The 21341-nt window shown below is 47.5% G+C and overlaps 1 protein-coding gene across 16 annotated transcripts in view; it reads left to right on the top strand.

Moving 5' to 3' along the window:
• The window catches only part of LOC140396543 (gephyrin), a 799798-nt gene that overhangs the window by 375615 nt on the left and 402842 nt on the right, over positions 1-21341 (top strand). The window lies entirely within an intron of this gene.

Genomic DNA, 21341 nt, shown 5'->3' with positions numbered 1-21341 from the left:
AGTGGTGTGCCTGAGGCTACTTCACAGCAGTGGAGAGCGCAGCTCCAATTATTTGCTGAACTCATAGAGATTTTGCTTATCAATGCGGCAAATTTGTTTCCACTGACTTTGGATACGGAATGAAGCTGAATTATCTGAATTGCAAGTCCAGACTAACCAGATCACTTGCCCTTCGTGACTGGAGGATTAAACTGAGTGTACAATATTGACTATTTTTCTAAAGTTAACAGGAGCAATCAGGATTGTTTTGTCAATTACCCATGTGATTTGCTGAACAGAAATTAAACAAGTTACTCAGATTTTGTAAGATACCATGAAACTAGTTGATTGCATGATGTAAAATTGAAGAATACACAATTCACATTTGAACAGTCCAAAACTAGCTTCAACAGTGGATGTTGACGATTGTAAACCGACAGAATCTCACAGCACAGATAAAGGCCATTCGACCCATCATATCCGTGCTTTTTGAAAGAACTATCCAGTTAATCCCACTTCCCTGCAATTTTTTCTCTTTCAAGTATTTATCCAATTACCTTTAGAACTTTACAGTTGAATCTGATTTCATCACCCATTCAAGCAGTAGATTCCAGATCATAACAATTTGCGTGCAATAAGTTCCCTCATGTTGCCTCCAGTCTTGTGTCAATGAATTTAAATCGATATCCTCTGGTTACAGAACCAATTGCCAGTGAAAACATCATCTCCTTCCTTATTTTCCCTGTCAAAAACCTTCATAGTTTTGATCACCTCTATAAAATTTCCTGTCACCCTATTCTGCACCTAGTTGAACAACCCCAGCTTCTCCACATGACTCAAAGTCCCTCATTGCCAGTACCATTCCAGAAAATCTTCTCTGCACCATCTCCAAAGCCTTAACATCCTTCCTAAAAAGCAGTGCCTAGTATCAGACACAATGGGCTGGATTTTCACTGAGCCCGAATACCCAGGAGCCCTGTAAAAATAGCATCAGGTCCCAGTTCCAGAATTCTTGACCCTGTTGCTGGGGTTTCCAAGTTTCAGGAGTGCCTGTTAAGGGTGCAGGCTGGTTTGGGTTGTGAACCCACACCCTACAGGCCAATCTGTCTAGCTCATTTGCAGTGAAAGGCATGTCCTACTCCTCTGTAATTTTCCTGGAGTCGGCCTGGGTTTCCAGAGTCACCTCAGAGGTGTTGTGAACCATAGTCTGCATGAGGGAACCTTTTAAAAGGTAAGTTTAAAAGTTCCTCCTCATGTCCACCATGCCTGTTTATGCATCCCCAAACAACCTCAATGGCTCGTCATGACTAGGTATGGCACTCCATGCCCAGTTACCCACTTAATACTTTATAGAACCAATGAACTGTACAGTGACAATAGGATGTATTAAAAAATTATTCGTTGGTAACTTTCCACTTTCCTAAAAGAAAATGTCTACTGTAATCCAACGAAAGTGTCAATAATCCACACCCTTTAAAGTATCAATGGCCAAAACTGTAAGCACTTGAAACCTCTTCAGCTTGTTTAACTAAACAGAGCCAAGAAATTGTTAACCTGAATAGCCGAACAACCGTTGCTTGATTAACAGCTCACTCTCTAATCTATACTGTTAATGAGATGGCATGGATGGGACATCGACAGTGTGTGAGGTGGTGAGGGCTGGAGGGCCTTTCTGTTTTCATGATAACTGGGAGGGACAAAGTCCCACAACACCAAGACAGGACTTTGAAACAGCCTGTCTCTCCACCCGGCAGCTGCTGTGGCCACCAATAAAAACCTTTTGTGGGTCAACTTCAACCCACACCTGCCTTCCCACAATGGAAATTCCATCCTTGTGGGCACTTTCTCCCGAGGTAGACGGGCCGAGCTGGGGATTTTCCAGAATCCTGATAGCCCATCGTGGATAAAAATCTAGCTGCAGAATATTGTACTTTTTCTGGTTCACAGTTTGTGATGGTTTATCAAACCATCTGCATGAGTAATTGTACTTTTTGCTTGTGTTTTTGCATGGGAAATAATGATGAACAAACAGACAATACTGGATGTGAAGTATATCTTGGAATAGTGATCTAATTAACTTCAATTACTTAGCAGCTTAAAAAAAGTATTGGTACTAATTAACTATAGGACTTCCTCAATTCTAATTATTTGGAAGATTAAGAAAGACTGCAAAGCCACTCAATGCATTTTTCCACTGGTAATCAAGAGATAGGCGCTGTCAGAGAAATAATCTTTCCTGTAATGTAGTCCCTTATTATGTAATTGGAATATCTGTCCCAGTGTTTTGTGCCATTGATTCCACCCAGGTCCTTCAGGGTGTTCTTCCCTGTTTGGACAAACCTTACATCCTTTTTGCTCCCTCCCCCAAAGTTCAGAAAACCCCAACAGCACATGAAGCTATCCTTTTCCCAAATTAACGTGCTTCTGATCTACTGTGACACTGAGAAAAACACACCTCACTAGGGCTTTGAATTGAGCATTTGAGACTTGACAACAGCTGACTGCTGTACATCACTGTGCTCAGGGAGAGCAGTGCTGGGTACTTGTCGTGGATCTTGATCTCAGAACCTGGCAACTGTTTGACTGGGTGGAATCAGAATTTGCTGAGAAAGGAAATTCATATTTGGAACTAAAAACACAATTGTCAATTGAGATAGGAAGTTAGGAACAAGAATAGACCACTTACCCCTTGAGCCTGTTCCACCATTCAATGAGATCATGTTTGATCTGTGACCTAATTCCATATACCAAAGTAACAAAAATCAATCAATCTCATATTTAAAATGAACAATTAGCCGAGCATCAACTACTGTTTGCGGAAGACAGTTGGAAACTTTCCTCACACTTTCCATGTAGAAGTGTTTCCGAGGTCCACCCCAGAAAAGTCTGGCATTGTTCGCCTATGCCCTCTAGCCCTGGATTTCCCAACCAGTGAAAATGATTTCTCTCTAACTGGCTTATCAGTTCCCCATTAACATCTATAAAACTTTGATCAAATCACTTCTTAACCTTCTAAACTCCAGGGAATACAACCGAGTTTGTGCTCGTCATAATGGTGATCTTTCTGTTAGATCTTTCGACATCAGAGTCAAGGGACAAACCGATGCAGAAGGAAAGGCAACCAAAGTGGTTCATTGAATATTCTTACAATTGGCAAGAATCAAAATGGCAGTATCTATATTGTCACAGGTTCAAGGAGTAAATGGGCTCATCTTGTTCCTAGGCTTCAATCTCAGTTTGTCGAAAATAACAGAGTCCTGCAGCTACATCCAAGTCTTTTGAAGTGCTGATTTGTTGCAGTTTATTTACACTGTATATTCCCTGAAGCGTCTGTAGATATACAGCAATCGTAGCCGGCTCTTTGATCTTTGGTTTCTCACCATTGTCTTATTTTAGTTGTAGGAACACATCCTATTTCATAGCTGTAGATCAATCCCTCTTGACAATGATCCTGAGCAGTGTCAGGACTTGGTTATCAAAGTGGTGAGTCTGTGATTTTGTTTCAGAGCTAACAAAACCATAAACATTTGTTCGCAAAATTATGACATCGCCTTAGGTATAAGCAGAAAATACAGTCTTGTTCTGAATCGCACAGAATCTGTAGAACCCCTACAGCACAGAAGAAGGCCACTTGGCCCATCGAGTCTGCACCTGCCCTCCAAAAGAGCACCCTGCCACTCCCCTGCCCTAACCCTGTTTCCCCACCTACCCTGCACATCTTTGGAAACTGAGGGGCAATTTAACATGGCCAATCCACTTAACCTGTACATCTTTGGACACTAATGGGAAATTTAGCATGGCCAATCCACCTAACCTGCACACCTTTGGATTATGGAAGGAAACAGGAAAACCTGGAGAAAACCCATGCAGACACGGGGAGAATGTGCAAATTTCACACAGTCACCCGAGGCCGCAATCGAACCCGGGACCCTGACGCCGTGAGGCATCATCAAGTGGAAGCATAATGTGGCTGATAAATTTAATAGACAAACTCTTAAACATTTATCTTGAACAACCATCCAAATCACTGATCAAATGTGATAGTGTTGTACAATGCTTGATGTAGCTAATATCTTATGATGGTTCTTCAGCTATTGTTGCAGTGGTTAACAAATTGAAACATTTTTTAAATTTGCTGTGCTAGTTTTGCTGACCACAGTGACTAGTCTTTAAGTGTTTGATTTTCTAAATTTATTTTTCCACGGAGTGTGGGCTTTGCTGGCAAGGCCAGCAATTGTTGCCATTATTACGATCCCAGACCAGACTCCCAACAGTGGCTAGACTACTTGATAGAAACCCCAATATTTAATTTTAATTTTGTAAGAATGGGAGGAAAGGATACTTAGCTCCAGGAGTGATTGTACCAAGAAATAGAGATATGGGATATCAAACTTTATTATCAACACAGTATTGAAATCTCTGACATCACACCAGAAAATAGATTACAATTGCCCTTTAAACAATACTATTCAATACAGCAAATGCAATGCCTTTTATTGCTATATTTATTCCCCCTTAAACAAGGAAAAGCCCTTCTCAGCTCTCAATCCACCTTAAAAACCAATGGCACAGAGGAGGAATACTTGCTTTACACCAATATTCTTTTGACACTGTTTTACAGAAAAGATCTGACTCCTGTCAGACCCATGCATAAATCCTCGTTGTATGTCTTCAAAAGCTGTTTCAACTGGTTGCTTCAGCTCCCCCTTGTCCTCAGACAAGTCTGCACTGCTTTAGTGACTGTTAATCTCTTTTTAACTAAACTGGAGAGAGCAAAACCTGACTTCTGGTCCCAGCTTCATCCAGAGCAGAACTGACCAGAAAATGCTATCTCAAAAAACCTGATGCCCGAGCTCCACCTAGCAATGACATAATCTCACCAAGGCGAAAACTAAATAACTTCCAGGGATTACCCTAAATCAAAGAAAACTGCATTAGGCTCAGCTTTTCAGGCGGCTAATTGTACCCTTGCCTCCGAAAATATACTTGCCTTTCAAACTCGGATTTCTTTTAAAACATGACTGCAGCAGTCAAACACACTCTAATCCAGGCTTTTAACCCTTCAGCAAATACATATAATACAATATATCTAAAACTCCTACGTTCATCACACCCATCCCTAATTGCCCTGGAACTGAGTAGTTTACTTGGCCATTTTAGAAGGCAGTTAAGAGCCAACCATATTGCTGTCGATCTGGAGTCACAAGGAGGCCAGACCAGGTAAAGATAGTGGATTTTCTTCCCTAAAGGACATTAGTGAACCAGATGCATTTTTACAACAACCAATGATAGTTTCCCGGCCACCATCACTGATGACCAGCTTTATATTTCAGATTTATTGATCAATTGTAGTTAAATTCCACCAGCTGCCATGATGGGATTTGAACCCGTGCTCCCAGAGGATTATTCCGAGCATCTGAATTACCAGTCCAGTGACATTATCGCTTGACCCCTATCACCCTGAACCCATGAATATACATAGCATTTCACAATTACATTTTTCACTTGGAAAACCATTCTTCCGGATTTACTGAGATTGTTGTATGTAAACAGAATGCATGTAACGTCAATGCTAAAAATGTGCGACTATTTAGTTTTCGAGAGTCATGGCAATTCAAAAGATAAACAATGGCTGAGAATGGGTTGAATCGAGTGAGTCACAAGATGCCAAGTGGGAAAGCTCAAGCAGTTCCCGAATTCCAAGAATGGAAAATTAAGAAACCGATTTAGTAGAAGAGTAGAATTTCAAAAATGATCATCTCTAGTTTACTTCCCAGCTCTGTGTTAGAATAGGAAATGATAGGAAGAGTAGGGAACTCAACACATCGGGATGACATCAAGAAGCAAGTTGCTGTTTAATGGGGCTTTGATACTAGTTCTGTACATGATGCTAACCATTCAGCATGGATAGGCTGCATCTCAACAGGAGAGGACTTAATGAATTGGCAAAACAAATGGTTAGATGTGAGAATTCAGTTAAGCTATGGTGGCATCGGCCAGTAAAAATAACCATGAAGAAATCAGTAGTTAGAAATAGGAATTGGTGCCTCACAGAGTCCTGTCCTGGGATTGTTTCCCCTCACTATATTATTTGTCATTGTGCAACAATGACAAATAATATAGCCAGTAAGTGCAGTTTCTCAGAGAATATTAAATAGTATAGAATCATAGCAGAAGGAGGCCATTCAGCCCATCGACTCTCTGAAAGAGCACCTGACCGAAGCCCGCACCCCTCCCTATCCCTGTAACCCCAGCTAACATTTGGGCACTAAGGGACAATTTAGCATGGCCAATCCACCTACCCTGCACATCTTTGGACAGAGGGAGGACACCGGAGCACCCAGAGAACACCCAGGCAGACATGGGGAGAATGTGCAGACTCCACACAGACAGTCACCCACTGACGAAATGGGATCCGGGTCCCTGGTGCTGTGAGGTGGCAGTGCTAACCACTGTGCCAGCATGCCGCCATGATTAAGGAATCAAAAATCACCTTTGCAGAAATTCAGAGTTGTGCTGTTTTTTCTATTGGAATTTACACCGTAACCAATAAGCGTGTTTATGCTAAAACTCTGTCATACATGCATATCACCTTGATTTTCCTTTTTTTTAAAAATTCATTTACAGAAAGTGAACCTCGCTGGCTGGGCCAGCATTTATTGCCCATCCCTAACTGCCCTCCGTTTCAGAGGGCATTTTGAGAGTCAACCATATTGCTGCAGCCCAGGCACCTTGGTGGATTTCCAGCTCAAAGTTGATAATGTCTGCTGCCTGGGCATACGGGAGCATCCATGACGTCACGGGTGCACTTGTGCGCTGTAGCTTGCGATATGCTGCACAAGTCCCCGCTCAAGCCCCGGAAAGAACTGGTTGCATAAAGTTCAGGGCTGCGGTAACTTCCAAGTGTCCTCCTCCACCATGGGGTGCCATGTCCACGAAGATGTGGCACATGCTGTCCATCACCTCCTCGAAAGTCAAACAACGTCTGTACAACTTGGGCCATCGCTGATGTCACCCTCTTTATTCCTCTTCGGCCTGATGAGCAGCTGGATCTTCAGGGGGTGCGGCGGCCCTCTGCCCATGGCCTTACGTCGATGCTCCTGCCTTCTACGGTGTCTGGCCGCCTGGGCTGCCACCAGCACCGCAAGGGCACCCTCTGGGGGACAGACACCCCTATCCATTTTGGTATCTGTAAGGAGTTGAAGGAGAGAGAGACCGACAATCAGTTGGGGCTTCCACCCCTGGACCCTCAAATCCCGAAGCCTCCCCTACTCTTACATGTCCCATCTTCTCTCAGAATGCCATCCATTGAGCCAGTTGTACTGGAAAATCTCTCTCTGCACACTCACCCCCCGGCCACATCAGGAGCTCCCAGACCCTTGCCATGAATATTAGGGACACCATGCTCAGATGCCCTCCCCAGCTCTTGAATGTTTGACCATTGGCCTCTATGGTGCTGACGCTTCTAGAGTTCAGGTAAACTGTTCAGACTTCAAAGTTTGATTGAAATGCAATGCAATAACCATTGTCTGAGACATAGCACTTGTACTATGTGAGAGATTGACTAGGTTGGGATTGTTCTCGCTGGAGTTCAGAAGAATGAAGGGGGATCTCATACTATTATAGTAAATTTGGAAGACCCAACCTTCCCGACTGCTGTCCTCTCTGTAACAAAACCTTCCTAATCCTAACCACCTTCCCCCCCCATATAAACATCTTTTCATCTCTTTGAAAAATGCCTTTAGCAGAAAGATCGGCAGGCACTGAAAAATAAACAAACATCGTGGCAACACGGTCATTTTAATTGACTGTACCTGACCTGCCAGCAACAGAGACCACCCCACCTTGTCAGATCCACTTTCACCCTCCCCGCCAAACTAGTAATGTTGTACCTATGGAGCTCTCCCCCCCCCCCCCCCCCCCCCAATCCTGTGCCACCTGCGCCCCCAGATATCTAAAGTGAGTCCCTGCCTACGGAGTGGTAGCACCCCCAATCCTGCCCCCACCCCTGGCCGAGACACCACAAAATATTCACTTTTCTCTAAATTAAGTTTATATCCCGAATAAGACCCAAATACCCGAAGCAACTTCAATATGGCCCCCATCGACCCACTCGGTTCCGACACATACAACAGCAAGTCGAGCGCATACAAAGATACCCTATGCTCTACTCGGTCAAACGCCTTCTCGACGTACAATACCACAACCACCTCTGTCTCCCTCCCCTCCGCCCTCCTAATGTTCGAAAAGAGCTGCCTCCCTTTCACAAACCCCATCTGATCTTCGCCTATCACCTTCGGGAGACACACCTCCAACCCACCCACCAAAACGTTCGCCAACACCTTTGCGTACACATTCAAAAGTGATGGGCCTATACGATCCACATTCTGTTGGATCCTTATCCTTCTTGAGCAACTCCTGTCCACCTCCAGCATCTCATCTATTAACCTTTTTCGCTCCACCTTTGCCTTAAACAAGATCACCTCGCCCCTCACCAGCACCTTTAGAGATTCCCAAACCACCGTCTGCGAAACCTCCCCCATACAATTGAACCCCACATATTCCTCGATTACTTTCCCAATCCTATCACAGAACCCTCATTCCCCAATAGCCCCACATCTAATCTCCACCCCGGCCTCTGCACTGCCCCCCTCTCCAACACCATATCCACCAATGTGGCGCATGATCCGATATTGCAATTGCCGAGTATTCCGACCCCTTAATCCCTGTGTCGCTTCCACACCACAACAAAGTCAATTCACGAATAAACCTTGTGGACTGAGGAGAAAAAATCATACTCCCACTCCCCCGGGTGCAGAAATCTCCAAGGGTCCACCCCTCCCATTTCCGCCATTAGTCCAGCCAGCACCTTTGGCCCCCTGACGGGACAAGTGAGCATGGCCGTGACCTGTCCAAACTCGGCTCACACATCAAGTTCCAGTCTCCACCCACTATCAATTTGTGTGAATCCAAGTCGGGGATGGCCCCACACACCTTCTTCACAAATCCTACATCATCCCAGTTGGGACCATACACATTTACCAGCTCCACCAGCCTCTCTTCCAGTCCCCCTGTCACTACCACATACCTGCCTCCCTGGTCTGCAACCACTTTCTCCATCTGGAACCGTACTCTTTTGCTAACCAGAATCACTAACCCTCAAGCCCTACCATCAAATCCCAAATGAAACACCTGGCTGACCCAGCCCTTCCTAAGCCTCACCTGGGCCTTCACCCATAAGTGAGTCTCCTGGAGCATTGCCATATTGGCCTTCAAACCTTTCAGATGTGCTAGCACCCTTGATCTCTTGACTGGGTCACCCAACTCCCTCACGTTGCACAGTAACTATCCTAACCGGGTGTCTCGCCCCCCCCCACCCCTTCTTATCCAACATCATCGTAACACCGGGCCCTGCCCCATGAGCCTCACCCGCACCTATCCATTGTTAACATCGAACCCCCTCCCAGAATCACCCCCCTGCACTTCCTCTCAAACCCCCCCCCAACATCTTTTAGGCCCATCGAAACTTGCTAAGCAGTCTGTCACTTAACATTTGTTCCTCAGCCTCAGCGTAGAATCATAGAATGTTACAGCACAGAAAGTGTCCAGTTGGCCCATTGTGTCTGTGTTAGAGCTTTGCAAGACCTATCCAATTAGTCCCAGTCCCCTGCTGTATATCCCTGTAGCGTTGCAATCTCCTCCCCCTTCTTTTTATCAAATTCTCTTTTGAAAGTTATTATTGAATCTGCTTCCCCTTTAAAGGCAATTTTGTAAATGATAATAACTTGCTGCACAAAATGGTGGCCTTAAATTTATGTGTTCTGCCAATGGAAACAATCTCTCCTGATTTGTTCTGTCAAATCCTTCATGATTTTGAATTCCTCAGGTGCTTCTTTGCCCTAAGCAGAACAATCCCAGCTTCCCTAGTCTCTCCCTCTCTGTGTCTGAAGTCCCTCATCACAGGTATCATCCTGGTAAACCTCCTCTGCACCTTCTCCAAGATCTTGGAATTCTCCCATTTTGAGACTGAATGCCGTGGCGGGGGGGGGGGGGGGGGGGGGGGGGGGGAGGGGGGGAATGTGGAGTGTTTCTCGCTGCGGTGGCTGGTTAGAAAACAAACACGGGAAGTCTTCCAGCCCAACCTCATTAATTATGGCCCCGGGTCTTTCACTCCTTACTCATAGAATCTACAGTGCAGTAGGAGGCCATTCGGCCCATCGAGTCTGCACCGACTCTTGGAAAGAGCACCCCACCCAACACCTCCACCCTATCCCCATAACCCAGCAACCCCACCCAACACTAAGGGCAATTTTGGACACTAAGGGCAATTTATCATGGCCAATCCACCTAACCTGCACATCTTTGGACTGTGGGAGGAAACCGGAGCACCCAGAGGAAACCCACGCACACACGGGGAGGATGTGCAGACTCCGCACAGACATTGACCCAATCTGGAACCTGGGACCCTGGAGCTGTGAAGCAATTGTTCTATCCACAATGCTACCGAGCTGGCCTGGATGGCACACAGTCTGCCTTTGTGTCCGGGTTCTATATTGAAAAGGTGTCCAACATCACTGACCCACTATTGGAAAAAGAAAGTGGACCTGCTGAGAATGAAGATAGACCTCCCGGAGCACTCTGAGGCCAGAAGATGGACCTCCTAAGAATGAAGATGGATCTCCTGGACCATTCTGAAGTTGGAAGATGTACCATCTTCAGGAAAGCTAATCTGGATCACCCACCCTGTAGCTGATCCCCCTGCTGTGGTGGTCCAGGGTTGCGGGTGTCCTCCATCCTGAACTCCAAAAGCAGTCCCAGGTATTGTTCAGATGAGTCCCAACATCTGCATTCCATGTTGTTCTGAAAGTAGGGCAGCACGGTGGCATAGTGGTTAGCACTATGGCTTCACAGCGCCAGGGTCCCAGGTTCGATTCCCGCTTGGGTCGCTGTCTGTGCGGAGTCTGCATGTTCTCCCTGTGTGTGCGTGGGTTTCCTCCGGATGCTCCGGTTTCCTCCCACAGTCCAAAGATGTGCAGGTTAGGTGGATTGGCCATGCCAAATTTCCCTTAGGTTGGGTGGGTTGCAGGGTTGCGGGGGTGGGGTGGAGGTGTGGGGTGGTCTTTCCAGGAGCCGGTGCAGGCTCGATGGGCCAAATGGCCTCCTTCTGCACTGCAAATTCTATAAGAAAGTGTTTTCCTGCCAGCATTGCTGAGAGTCTGGCTTGGAGGCAGTGTGGAGCCTTCATTTGCATCTCATTATGAGATGCAAATGAGGGTCATGCCTGCCTCTGGTGGGTTTTCTGGCCCCCCTCATCAGCGGAAGATCCTGCTGTAAATTCACACCGGAGTGAAACTGATTTCCAAGCCTCCCGCAATATTCTCCCCTCATACCAGCCATCAAACATGTCGGCGGAGTCTTGGGAGAATTCTGCCTTTGTTGTCCTTCCTAAAGGGTGATTCCTGAGGTCAAAGATCCCAGGCATTTTTCTTAAAAGCCTTATCAATTTGTTTACATTTAAAGGACAATTGGGGTGTTGATAATTTATGAGGGGTATGTAGTGTTGGGTGTTCTGATGTACAGATGAACCAACACAGTTGTATTTGGTACAACGCTGTTTTATTTCAACTTGTTATTTACAGTTCTGTCTTGATACTCTGCACGTGGTGACTCCCTGTGTGTGATGTTAATCAGGTCCTGTCCTTGTCCTGGTCTCCAGATCTACTGGCCACCAGGTGTTGTGTTTCTTCTCTTATACTGTCTCTGTCCTTGTCTATGATTGGTTGTCGTGTTGTGTGTGGTGATTTGTCTGTTGGTGTGTCTATCATGATGTGTGTGTTTGAATATCATGACATCCCCCCTTTTTTACAAAATTATGTGCCTACGTGGTTATAAATACGAATGTGTCGTGAGTGCATCTAAAAGTGTGTGTGCGTGATATTTACAGCAGGTGCATGTGGCGTAACTATATACATGGGGCGATGTTGGGTGTGTCATGCTAACGAGGTTGTACCATAACAAAACAGGAAGACGAAAAACTTTGAAGTGTGGTCCGGTCAAACGATATCTGGAATGATAAAACAGTAACATGTTACAATACAATAGTGTTTCAACTTTAACGTGTGAACAGTCTCATAAGTCCAATCTAGTAGGTGTGCGACGAATTCGGGTTGACCATCTCAAGGGTGGGTCGAGAACCACTGGCTGAGGTGCGAGCCTGGCCACGGGTGGCGATGGAAGGGGCATGATCTGTGGCAGCTCCACGAGGTCATCCTCGGGAACCAGTGGAGGACCCGGCGTGTGTGCACTGTTCGGTTGCGAGCGTGGAAGGCGGCGAAGGGCTCGCCGATTGCGGCGACGCACTGATCCATCCGGCATGCGTACCAGGAACGAGCGGGGAGCCACACGTCGGAGAACTTCGGCAGGTGCTGACCAGCCACCATTTGGCAGATGAATGCGGACTTTATCCCCGGAGGACAGGGGGGGGGAAGATCAGTCGCCCTTGTATCATACCGACTCTTCTGGCGATCACGCTGCAGTTGCATCTTGTGCAGTACCTTAGCATGGTCCGTTGTTGGTGTCAGGATGGAAGGCACAGTTGTCCTGAGGGTGCGACCCATCAGTAGCTGTGCTGGCGAGAGACCCGTGGCTAATGGGGCCGATCGATAGGCCAGCAGGGCGAGGTGAAAGTCCGATCCGGCAGCAGCAGCCTTACAGAGGAGCCGCTTGGCAATGTGAACGCCCTTTTCCGCCTTTCCATTTGACTGTGGATGTAGAGGGCTGGATGTTACGTGTGTGAAACCATATGATGCGGCAAAGGACGACCATTCACGGCTGGCGAAACAGGGCCCATTGTCCGACATGACAGTCATCGGAATGCCGTGGCGAGCAAAGGTGTCCTTGCAGGCCCTGATGACTGCAGACGATGTCAGATCGTGTAGGGGTATGACTTCTGGGTAATTGGAGAAGTAGTCTACGATGATAATGTAGTCCATGCCAAGCGCGTGAACTAGGTCGACACCCACCTTCACCCAGGGGGACGTCACCAGCTCATGGGGCAGAAGCGTCTCAGGAGGTTGCGCCGGCTGAAACCTCTGGCAGGTTGTGCAATTGAGTACCATGTTGGCAATATCGTCATTAATGCCCGGCCAATATACCGCCTCTCGGGCCCTCCGTCTGCACTTCTCGACTCCCAAGTGGCCTTCGTGTATTTGATTGAGAATCATCTGGCGCATACTGTGCGGAATGACGATCCTGTCTAGCTTCAGAAGGATCCCATCAATGGTGGTTAGGTCATCTCGCACATTATAGAACTGCGGGCACTGCCCTTTGAGCCAACCTTCCGTCATGTGGCGCATCACTCGCTGTAGAAGGGGGTCGGCCGCTGTCTCTGCGCGTATGCGGGCCAGACTGGGGTCGTTAGCCGGCAGATTTGCCGCTGTCAAAGCCACGTGTGCCTCAACTTGACATACGAACCCCTCCGCATCTGGTGGTGTACTCACTGCTCGGGATAGGGTATCCGCCACGATGAGGTCCTTCCCTGGAGTGTAGATCAGTTGGAAATCATACCTCCTGAGTTTAAGTAAGATGCGCTGGAGGCGAGGGGGTCATGTCGTTCAGGTCCTTGTTGACCAGGGGGCGGTGGTCAGTTTCGACCGTGAATCGTGGAAGACCATATACATAATCGTGGAACTTGTCCAAACCAGTTAGCAAGCCCAGGCATTCTTTTTCAATTTGTGCGTAGCGCTGTTCCGTAGGGGTCATGGCCCGTGATACATAGGCAACCGGGGCCCATGACGTTGTGTTATCTTTCTGCAGGAGCGCTGCTCCAATACCGGATTGGCTGGCACCAGTTGAGATTTTGGTGGGACGAGACGTGTCGAAGAACGCCAACACCGGTGCCGTGGCCAGTTTGTGTTCGAGCTTCTCCCATTCCAGCTGGTGTGTATGTTGCCACTGGAACTCTGTAGATTTCTTTACGAGATGGCGCAGGGCCGTTGTGTGGGAAGCAAGGTTGGGAATGAATTTCCCGAGGAAGTTGACCATGCCCAGGGATCGTAGTACAGCTTTCTTGTCGGCCGGCCGCGGCATGGCTGTGATGGCGCTTACCTTGTCCGCATCGGGACGGACCCCTGATCGGGAGATGTGGTCCCCCAGGAACTTCAATTCGGTCTGGCCAAAGGCACACTTGGCGTGGTTGAGGCGCAGACCATTGTTTCGTATGCGGGCGAAAATGCGTTGGAGACGATGTATGTGCTCCTGCGGAGTGGTGGACCAGATGATGATATCGTCCACATATACGCGTACCCCTTCGATGCCTTCCATCATCTGCTCCATGATTCTGTGGAAGACCTCGGATGCCGAGATGATGCCAAATGGCATCCGGTTGTAGCAGAATCTGCCGAAAGGGGTGTTAAAAGTACATAGCTTTCGGCTGGACGGGTCCAGTTGGATCTGCCAAAATCCTTTAGAGGCATCCAGTTTGGTGAATATTTTGGCTTGGGCCATCTCACTGGTGATTTCCTCTCGTTTAGGTATGGGATAGTGTTCCCGCATAATGTTATTATTTAGGTCTTTAGGGTCTATACAGATGCGGAGCTCGCCAGAGGGCTTCTTGACACACACCATGGAGCTGACCCATGGCGTGGGCTCCGTGACCCTGGATAGGACCCCTTGGTCCTGGAGATCCTGCAGCTGCAACTTGAGGCGGTCTTTAAGTGGCACAGGAACCCTGCGAGGTGCGTGAACGACCGGGATGGCGTCCGGTTTGAGGCAAATTTTGTATGTGTATGGCAGTGTCCCCATGCCTTCAAATACCTCCTGGTTGTGAGCAAGGAGGGATTGGACATTTGCGTTGAAGTCAGCATCCAGGAAGTCGGATGTGTCGTCTGGAGAGAGAGACATAATTCGCTGTACAAGGTGAAGAGCCTTACATGCCTGTGCGCCCAGCAAGGAATCTTTCGATGAGCCAACAATTTCAAAGGGGAGTGTGGCCGTGTGCGTTTTGTGTGTCACCTGGAGCTGGCAAGATCCCATGGCCGGGATGACATTCCCGTTATAGTCAACCATCTCGCACCGGGATGGCTGGATAAGTGGTTTGACCTTCATGGCATGGAATGCTGAATATGCTATGAGGTTGGCGGATGCGCCAGTGTCCAGGCGGAAAGTGATCTGCGATCGGTTGACCGTCAGGGTGGCACTCCATTCATCGGCCGGATTGATGGTGTTGACCCTGTTCATATCAATGAATGAAACCCGGAAGGCATCTTGGTCATCGGTGTCATTTGGCTGGATGTCGTGATGTACGGGCTGGACGGTCCTGACGTGTCTGCGAGGTTGTCGGAGATGTGTAGGATCCATCGGTTGAACCGCTCGACAGTAGGCAGCGTAGTGGCCCATCTTGCCACATCGTAGGCATTGTCGGTTTTTAGCAGGACATTGCCCTTTTAAATGTACAGCTCCACAGTTGCCGCACGTCATGACGTCACGGCGTTCGTTACGCCACTGCGCATGCGCAGTTCGGTCTTGCATCGGGCGTGCCTGCGCAGTGCGGCCCTCGATGTTGCCGTTGGTTTTGGCGCGCGCAAGCGCGGGAGACCGCGAAAAGCGCGGGAAACGGCCACCCTCGTCCGGGCCGTGGGCCGGGAGATAATCAATTGCCTGAACGCGTTCGGCCTCGTGGGCGGCCTGGCTTGCCGATTCGATGGCTAGGGACCCCCTCCGTGCCGATTCGGTCGCCTGAAATTGGGCAAAACGGCTGGTTGCATTTTCATGGAGGACACAAGCTTCCACCGCATACGCTAAGGTCAGGCCTTTAATTTTAAGAAGGTGCTGGCGTAGGCCACTGGAGGCAACGCCAAAAACAATCTGGTTCCGGATCATGGACACTGAGGTGTTGCCGTAACCGCAGGACCGCGCGAGTATGCGGAGGTGAGTCAGAAAGGGTTGAAAGAGCTCATCCTTACCTTGCAGGCGTTGCTGAAAGATATACCTTTCAAAATTTTCATTCACTTCAACGTTAAAGTGCTGGTCTAGCTTGAGGAGGACCGTGTCATACTTGGATTGGTTCTCGCCTTCCGCGAACACCAGTGAGTTGAATACATCGATGGTGTGCTGACCTGCGGTTGTGAGGAGCATCGCAATCTTTGTTTCGTCTGAGGCACTCTGTTTCTCGTTGGTTCGCATGTACAGTTCAAATCGCTGCTTGAAAAGCTTCCAATTGGTGCCAAGGTTCCCAGCGACTTGCAACGGCTGCGGTTTGTTGGTGATGTCCATATCTCAGGATGGCAGGTTTGCCGGCAGGTATCGATCCACTCCTGTACCATGTAGTGTTGGGTGTTCTGATGTACAGATGAACCAACACGGTTGTATTTGGTACAACGCTGTTTTATTTCAACTTGTTATTTACAGTTCTGTCTTGATACTCTGCACGTGGTGACTCCCTGTGTGTGATGTTAATCAGGTCCTGTCCTTGTCCTGGTCTCCAGATCTACTGGCCACCAGGTGTCGTGTTCCTTCTCTTATACTGTCTCTGTCCTTGTCTATGATTGGTTGTCGTGTTGTGTGTGCTGATTTGTCTGTTGGTGTGTCTATCATGATGTGTGTGTTTGAATATCATGACAGGGTATTGTGTTTTGTCCTGGCTAAACAGGTCATGAGTCATCATGGAAGACAGAAGAATGAATGCCTTGTGCTTTCGGTACAGATTACATAATTAAGGGGAGGAGCCAGGTACAGTGAAAAGTATTTTTCTGCGAGCAGCTCAAACAGATCATTAAGTACATGAAAATAAAATATAATAAAAAGAAAATACATAATAGGGCAACACAAGGTACACAATGTAAATACAAACCGGCATCGAGTAAAGCATACAGGAGTGTAGTATTAATCAGGTCAGTCCGTAAGAGAGTCGTTTAAGAGTCCTGACTTGAATTATCTTTAGTTTTGGTTTTATTTTTGTAACTTGCTACAAATTGAAACAATTCATAAAATTGCACAAAATCTGAAGTTAGAAATTACTTATGTTGATGCTTTCTGTACAGTCAGTGGAATATTTTTTCTGTCTCCCATTGCATTCCATTATGTAGAAACCTCGCAGGAGAATCCTTTTATTCAAACTTATTTATCCTTAATTATCGCCATTCTTGTGCATTCTTTACTTTGATTTCTAAATTAAGTTGTAACTCATCTTACTGTAACATTTGTATTCTACAAACCTAAATAATTCAGAGGTTTTGAGACATGCCAAGCCCACCATTTCAGAAATTAAGAGACACACTTGTATAATTAATAGATTTAGTCGAAACATTGTGAATTTTTTTTTCAAACATAAACCAAAATAGCTTGACAGCTTGTGTACAAACCTCATTTGTGAGTTTTTTTTTTTAACTGATCAGAGCTGTTTACAATAAGTATATTAATTAATCTGAAAATGTAGATTTTTTTCAAAACTTCAGAATCCTACCTATTATCCCTGCATGGCCTATGAAATGAAAAACGCTTATTGTCACAAGTAGGCTTCAATGAAGTTACTGTGAAAAGCCCCTAGTCGCCACATTCCAGCACCTGTTCGGAGAGGCTGTTACGAGAATTGAACTGCTGGCCTGCCTTGGTCTGCTTTAAAAGCCAGCGATTTAGCCCAGTGTGCTAAACAGCCCCTAAATGAAAATCCCTTATTGTCACAAGTAGGCTTCAATGAAGTTACTGTGAAAAGCCCCTAGTCGCCACATTCCGCCGCCTGTTCGGGGAGGCTGGTACGGGAATTGAACCGTGCTGCTGGCCTGCCTTGGTCTGGTATGGAAGAATCTATCTCCACATCACAGTCATTATTGGCTGAAACAGCTGCTCAGCTAGAGGATGTTAATCCACATGCCCCAGTTTAATGTATCAATGTTCCCGTAACAGCCTCCCCGAACAGGCGCTGGAAAGTGGCGACCAGGGACTTTACACAGTAACTTCATTTGAAGCCTACTTATGACAATAAGCGATTTTCATTTCTTTCATTTCAATACTTTAACAATGCATTTACCCACAGTAGAGTAGTGATTGTTACCTCCAAATCTATTCAAAAATATGATACTGACAATTTAGTGAATGCAGACACAACAATAACAACTAACAGTCACTTGATATTACAGAATTTGGACATTGCTGAAAGGAGAGATATGTTACTGAAGCTTTACAACTTGCATTCATCTGGACAAGAGACAAGAATACCAAATTTCAAAAATCACAACAATATTTACTGCAGGAGAAAAGTGTGTTGATTGGTTGGCAATTACGGCATGATCAAATGTCACATGATTTAACATCCTATGATCCACCCTCCAGGAATATGCCCAACCATTAGCAACCCAAAAGCTAAAAACCACTGGATTTTGATAAATTAGCTCAAATATATACCATGACCCAAGTGTCACAGTAAAGAATAGCCAAGCAACTAGCAGCTAGTCACACCTTTTTCATTACCAATTAATTTCCTCTTACTGCTTTAAAAAACTATTACTTAAAGCACTAAATCAACAACTCTTAGGATTGACTGGCCCATGTTCAACCCGTCCCCACTTCAGCCTTCAACGTTCTCGTTTGACAACATCTCCCTTGTCACGACACTCTCGGCTAGGGCGCGGTCAATTCCAGCCCCCTTGACCCAGAGTCGCAACACAATTGAATTAACCAATAATTCTTCGAAAAACACCTGAACCGTTGGTCTTTAGCTGCCCAATAATTACAGGCACCAGGTTTGTAAATTTAAACACAATTAAGTTTATGAATAACAACAACTATAATTGCATATGTAGCAAATACAACAGGTTAACAATTATCTAATTCCGTCCCTCCCACTTTAACTTTCTCTATAATCTACATATATATACGCGCACACACGTACACACCGGATAAACACAGAGGGGAAGAGAGGGATAAGTCAAAGGGGAAAGAATCTTTGTTGCAGAAGGTTGTCTTTAAGTACGCTTTCCTCTGACTTCCGGGTGCGGCGATGACCAGCTAAGTCGCACATTTCGGCAGCTCCCGTTGGAACGGACTTTTGGGCTCTTAATAGGAGCCCCAACGGCAATTTAAACGGCCAGAAACACTGTGCGGTAAACCAGAAGGGAATCCCCCCCGGACACGCATGGAAAAAGGAGAGGATTGCGGCCGGATTGCAGAAGATCCTCTGGAGCAGCGGCAAGGAAGGGAAGCTCGAAGCAAGATGGCGTCGGAAGGTGGCTGTTTGTTATGGGGCCCGGAGCAACAAGAGTTCCTGCGGCGCTGTGTGGAAGAGCTGAAGAAGGAGTTGAAGAAGGAAGTGTTGGCCCCAATATTACAGGCGGTTGAAGGGCTAAAGGAGGAGCAGAGGACCCAGGAGCTGGAGCTTCGGGTCGTGAAGGCAAAGACTGCTGAAAACGAGGATGAAATACAGGGCGTGGTGGTGAAGGCAGAGACGCACGAGGCAAAGCACAAAAGGTGTGTGGAGAGGTTGGAAGTACTGGAGAATAACTCGAGGAGGAAGAATTTAAGAGTCCTGGGTCTCCCCGAAGGCGCAGAGGGGGCGGACGTCGGGACATATGTGAGCATGATGCTTCATTCGCTAATGGGATCGGAGGCCCCGACGGGCCCTTTGGAGGTGGAGGGAGCCTATCGTGTTCTGGCACGAAGACCAAAGGCTGGAGAAATACCTCGAGCTATAGTGGTGAGGTTTCTCCGCTACAATGACAGAGAGACGCTCCTCAGATGGGCGAAGAAAACTTGGAGCTGTAGGTGGGAGAACGCGGTGATCCGCGTATACCAGGATTGGAGTGCGGAGGTGGCGAGAAGGAGGGCAAGTTTCAATCGGGCTAAGGCAGTGCTTCACAAAAAGAAGGTCCAATTTGGAATGTTGCAACCGGCGAGACTGTGGGTCACACACCAAGGGAAGCACCACTACTTTGAGACGGCAGAAGAGGCGTGGACATTCATTGTGGACGAGAAATTGGAATAGTCTGGCGAGAGAAAGAGCTTCTGGGACAAAGTGGTGGGGTGATAATGTGGGGATAGGAAGGGGAAAGGGGGGGGGATGATTTTTCAATCTGTTAATTCTATGATCCTGTAACTTTTCTAACTTTTCTCTCTTCCCCATGTTGGGGGGGGGGGGGAGAGAGAGAGAGAGTATGAGGAACTGTGGGCGCCGGTGGGACGGAAAGGGGAAGGAGAAGGGAAATGCGCCATTAGGGGCGGGGCCAAGTGGGAAACGCGGGCTTTGCTCCCGCGCTATGGTAATTGTGGCGGGAACAGGGACACAGGAAGGAGGGGGCCTCGCACAGTGGGGGCCGAGGGCAAGGGGAGAAGCCGAGGTCAGCCAGAGTTCGCTGACTTCTGGGAGCAACATGGGGGGTGCAACTACGCTAGAGGGGGATCTAGCGGAGGGGGGGGGGTTTAACTGGGTTGCTGCTGCTAAGGAGAAGGGGGACCTGTTATGGGACGGGGGGGACCGTCGGTGGGATATACAGGTACGTGGGAACCGGGTAAGGAGCTGGGTTAAAAAAGGGGATGGCTAGTCGACAAGGGGGGTGCGGTAAAGAGCCCCCCAACCCGGCTGATCACGTGGAACGTGAGAGGGCTGAACGGGCCGATTAAAAGTGCACAGGTACTCGCACACCTAAAGAAATTAAAGGCAGATGTGGTTATGTTGCAGGAGACGCACTTGAAACTGACAGACCAGGTCAGACTACGTAAAGGATGAGTGGGGCAGGTGTTTCATAAGGGTTTAGATGCGAAGAATAGAGGGGTGGCTATCTTAGTGGGGAAACGGGTACTGTTTGAGGCAAAGACCATAGTGGCGGATAGTGGGGGTAGATATGTGATGGTGAGTGGCAGATTGCAAGGGGAGGCGGTGGTTCTGGTGAACGAATACGCCCCGAACTGGGATGATGCAAATTTTATGAGGCGTATGTTGGAGCGTATCCCGGACCTGGAGGCGGGAAAGTTGGTAATGGGGGGAGACTTCAATACGGTGCTTGATCCAGGGCTGGACCGGTCGAGGTCCAGGACCGGGAGGAGGCCGGCAGCGGCCAGGGTGCTCAAGGACTTCATGGAGCAGATGGGAGGAGTAGACCCCTGGAGAATTATTAGGCCTAGGAGTAAGGAGTTCTAATTTTTCTCCCATGTTCACAAGGTATACTCACGGATAGACTTTTTTGTCTTGGGAAGGGCACTGATTCCGAAGGTGACAGGGACGGAGTATACGGCCATAGCCATTTCGGACCACGCTCCACATTGGATAGACCTGGAGGTAGGAGAGGAAAAAGAACAGCACCCACTCTGGAGAATGGATATGGGCTTATTGGCGGATGAGGGGGTATGTCTAAGGGTGAGGGGGTGTATCGAAA

The sequence above is a fragment of the Scyliorhinus torazame genome, chromosome 2, assembly GCF_047496885.1.
Source record: "Scyliorhinus torazame isolate Kashiwa2021f chromosome 2, sScyTor2.1, whole genome shotgun sequence".
Taxonomy (NCBI): Eukaryota; Metazoa; Chordata; class Chondrichthyes; order Carcharhiniformes; family Scyliorhinidae; genus Scyliorhinus; species Scyliorhinus torazame.
This window is presented reverse-complemented; position numbering and strand designations above follow the sequence as displayed.